Here is a 5,000-nt window from a genome sequence, read left to right as displayed (position 1 = left end):
AGAGCGAGATCGCAGAACATCAAAGAAATACTTCACGGGCTGATTCAAGATATTTGGGCTTATTCAAAAATGGGGCACTCCAAGCAAAGAAAGATGAAGACTTACTAAACTGAATTCAAGTTTGTGATGGGGCTAATCTTGCTTAATGGCTCTAATCTCCTTATTAATAATTGTGTGCTAATTCTAATATGGGATTTGACTTAATGGTGTATTGCAAGGCAACTTAGCTTGCATGGGTTTTTAGTAGGTTGTGAGAGTCATTAATGTGTCTAGTAAGTTGGTATATTTAATGTCCTTGTCTCCCATGTTTGTATGGGAATTGCTAAGTATTTAATGTCCTTGTCTCCCATATTAGCTATATATATCTCACCATTGTAAGAAGGAAAAGAATAGAATAAAAATGTGAGGCATTGAGGCTTTGTGATGAGAATCAATAAGCACCATGGAAGGATCCATTACATGTTTTAGTTGGGCCTATCATTAGAGCGAGATCCCAGAACATCAAAGAAATACTTCACGGGCTGATTCAAGATATTTGGGCTTATTCAAAAATGGGGTACTCCAAGCATGGCTCAAAAGAAAGATGAAGACTTACTAAACTGAATTCAAGTTTGTGATGGAGTTAATCTTGCTTAATGGCTTTAATCTCTTTATTAATAATTGTGTGTTCATTCAAATATGGGATTTGACTTAATGGTGTATTGCAAGGCAACTTAGCTTGCATAGGATTTTAGTAAGTTGTGAGAGTCATTAATGTGTCTAGTAAGTTGGTATATTTAATGTCCTTGTCTCCCATGTTTGTATGGGAATTGCTAAGTATTTAATGTTCTTGTCTCCCATGTTTGTGTGGGAATTGTTAAGTGTTTAATGTCTCCCAAACTAGCTATATATATCTCACCATTGTAAGAAGGAATAGAATGGAATAAAAATGTGAGGCTTTGAGGCTTTGTTTCTTCTTGGTTCTTTTGAAGAACTTTTCGAACTTATCGGGATTTCCCGTGGCGTTCACCAATGACTTATCAAAAGGCTTTCCACCACCATTTGTGGCGTCTTCCTTATACCAAGGTTCGTGTTTCGCACTAAACAACGGGTTGAGGTCGTATATACCAAAGTTCCTGTTTGTCGTAAACAACGGGTCGAGGTCTACCATTCATATCTATCCAAAAATCTGAATTTTAGCTTTCTTGGGCAACCATTCCAATATTGGTTGTTGGGTCTCAACGCGTGTCGATTGAGGATCGCATCATTTGGTATCAGAGCTTAGGCACTAAAATCAGGTTTACTATCTTTTATCTTATGTTTTGTTTCATTACGTGTAGCAAGTTGGAAAGAAAAAAAAAAAGATACTCAGAAAAGAAAAAAAAAAGAAGACGAAGGAGACAGTCAAAAAGAAAAGAAAGCAAAAAGATTTTTTTTTTTCCCTACTCCTTTGATTCGTTGTTTCTACAATATTTTCTTGTCTTATTGGTTTAATATTACATGGAATGGATTCGAGGTCGAATCCTTTTGAAGAGTGGGGGAATGATGAGAATCAATAAGCACCATGGAAGGACCCATTACATGTTTTAGTTGGGCCTATCAGTAGAGCGAGATCCCAGAACATCAAAGAAATACTTCACGGGCTGATTCAAGATATTTGGGCTTTTTCAAAAATGGGGCACTCCAAGCATGGCCCAAAGAAAGATGAAGACTTACTAAACTGAATTCAAGTTTGTGATGGAGCTAATCTTGCTTAATGGCTCTAATCTCCTTATTAATAATTGCGTGCTAATTCTAATATGGGATTTGACTTAATGGTGTATTGCAAGGCAACTTAGCTTGCGTGGGTTTTTAGTAAGTTGTGAGAGTCATTAATGTGTCTAGTAAGTTGGTATATTTAATGTCCTTGTCTCCCATGTTTGTATGGGAATTGCTAAGTATTTAATGTTCTTGTCTCCCATGTTTGTGTGGGAATTGTTAAGTGGTTAATGTCCTTGTCTCCCATATTAGCTATATATATCTCACCATTGTAAGAAGGAAAAGAATAGAATAAAAATGTGAGGCATTAAGGCTTTGTTTCTTCTTGGTTGTTTTGAAGAACTTTTCGAACTTATCGGGATTTCCCGTGGCGTTCACCAATGACTTATCAAACGGCTTTCCACCACCGTTTGTGGCGTCTTCCTTATACCAAGGTTCGTGTTTCGCACTAAACAACGGGTTGAGGTCGTATATACCAAAGTTCTTGTTTGTCGTAAACAACGGGTCGAGGTCTACCATTCATATCTATCCAAAAATCTGAATTTTAGTTTTCTTGGGCAACCATTCCAATATTGGTTGTTGGGTCTCAACGCGTGTCGATTGAGGTTCGCATCACTTTGTTTCTTCTTGGTTCTTTTGAAGAACTTTTCGAACTTATCGGGATTTCGCATGGCGTTCACCAATGACTTATCAAACGGCTTTCCACCACCGTTTGTGGCGTCTTCCTTATACCTAGGTTCGTGTTTCGTACCAAACAACGGGTTGAGGTCATATACCAAAGTTCTTGTTTGTCGTAAACAACGGGTCGAGGTCTACCATTCATATCTATCCAAAAATCTGAATTTTAGCTTTCTTGGGCAAGCATTCCAACATTATTTGCTGGGTCGCAACGCGTGCCGATTAAGGTTCGCATCATTTGGTATCAGAGCTTAGGCACTAAAATCAGGTTTACTATCTTTTATCTTATGTTTTGTTTCATTACGTGTAGCAAGTTGGAAAGAAAAAAAAAAAAAAAAAGATACGTCAGAAAAGAAAAAAAAAAAAAAGAAGAAGGAGACAGTCAAAAAGAAAAGAAAGCAAAAAGATTTTTTTTTTTTTCCCTACTCCTTTGATTCGTTGTTTCTACAATATTTTCTTGTCTTACTGGTTTAATATACATGGTATGGATTCGAGGTCGAATCCTTTTGAAGAGTGGGTGAATGATGAGAATGAATAAGCACCATGGAAGGATCCATTACATGTTTTAGTTGGACTATCATTAGAGCGAGATCCCAGAACATCAAAGAAATACTTCACGGGCTGATTCAAGATATTTGGGCTTATTCAAAGATGGGGCACTCCAAGCATGGCCCAAAGAAAGATGAAGACTTACTAAACTGAATTCAAGTTTGTGATGGAGCTAATCTTGCTTAATGGCTCTAATCTCCTTATTAATAATTGCGTGCTAATTCTAATATGGGATTTGACTTAATGGTGTATTGCAAGGCAACTTAGCTTGCGTGGGTTTTTAGTAAGTTGTGAGAGTCATTAATGTGTCTAGTGAGTTGGTATATTTAATGTCCTTGTCTCCCATGTTTGTATGGGAATTGCTAAGTATTTAATGTTCTTGTCTCCTATGTTTGTGTGGGAATTGTTAAGTGGTTAATGTCCTTGTCTCCCATATTAGCTATATATATCTCACCATTGTAAGAAGGAAAAGAATAGAATAAAAATGTGAGGCATTGAGGCTTTGTTTCTTCTTGGTTCTTTTGAAGAACTTTTCGAACTTATCGGGATTTCCCGTGGCGTTCACCAATGACTTATCAAACGGCTTTCCACCACCATTTGTGGCGTCTTCCTTATACCAAGGTTCGTGTTTCGCACCAAACAACGGGTTGAGGTCATATATTACCAAAGTTCTTGTTTGTCGTAAACAACGGGTCGAGGTCTACCATTCATATCTATCCAAAAATCTGAATTTTAGCTTTCTTGGGCAAGCATTCCAACATTGTTTGCTGGGTCTCAATGCATGTCGATTGAGGTTCGCATCATTTGGTATCAGAGCTTAGGCACTAAAATCAGGTTTACTATCTTTTATCTTATGTTTTGTTTCATTACGTGTAGCAAGTTGGAAAGAAAAAAAAAAAGATACGTCAGAAAAGAAAAAAAAAAAAAAAAAAAGAAGAAGGAGACAGTCAAAAAGAAAAGAAAGCAAAAAGATTTTTTTTTTTCCCTACTCCTTTGATTCGTTGTTTCTACAATATTTTCTTGTCTTATTGGTTTAATATTACATGGAATGGATTCGAGGTCGAATCCTTTTGAAGAGTGGGGGAATGATGAGAATCAATAAGCACCATGGAAGGATCCATTACATGTTTTAGTTGGGCCTATCATTAGAGCGAGATCCCAGAACATCAAAGAAATACTTCACGGGCTGATTCAAGATATTTGGGCTTTTTCAAAAATGGGGCACTCCAAGCATGGCCCAAAGAAAGATGAAGACTTACTAAACTGAATTCAAGTTTGTGATGGAGCTAATCTTGCTTAATGGCTCTAATCTCCTTATTAATAATTGCGTGCTAATTCTAATATGGGATTTGACTTAATGGTGTATTGCAAGGCAACTTAGCTTGCGTGGGTTTTTAGTAAGTTGTGAGAGTCATTAATGTGTCTAGTAAGTTGGTATATTTAATGTCCTTGTCTCCCATGTTTGTATGGGAATTGCTAAGTATTTAATGTTCTTGTCTCCCATGTTTGTGTGGGAATTGTTAAGTGGTTAATGTCCTTGTCTCCCATATTAGCTATATATATCTCACCATTGTAAGAAGGAAAAGAATAGAATAAAAATGTGAGGCATTGAGGCTTTGTTTCTTCTTGGTTCTTTTGAAGAACTTTTCGAACTTATCGGGATTTCCCGTGGCGTTCACCAATGACTTATCAAACGGCTTTCCACCACCATTTGTGGCGTCTTCCTTATACCAAGGTTCGTGTTTCGCACCAAACAACGGGTTGAGGTCATATATTACCAAAGTTCTTGTTTGTCGTAAACAACGGGTCGAGGTCTACCATTCATATCTATCAAAAAATCTGAATTTTAGCTTTCTTGGGCAAGCATTCCAACATTGTTTGCTGGGTCTCAACACGTGTCGATTGAGGTTCGCATCACTCCGTTAGACCTTAAGCTTGCCAGAGAAGAATGTTATTCCTCATTAAAGCAAGGTCTAATTGAACCAACCACTTCCTCTTGGGCGTGTCGAGCATTTTATGTTGAGAAAAGATCAGGA

The sequence above is a fragment of the Malania oleifera genome, chromosome 13, assembly GCF_029873635.1.
Source record: "Malania oleifera isolate guangnan ecotype guangnan chromosome 13, ASM2987363v1, whole genome shotgun sequence".
In the NCBI taxonomy this organism is placed as follows: domain Eukaryota; kingdom Viridiplantae; phylum Streptophyta; class Magnoliopsida; order Santalales; family Ximeniaceae; genus Malania; species Malania oleifera.
The sequence above is the reverse complement of the archived record's forward strand: the minus strand, read 5'-3'. Positions refer to the sequence as shown.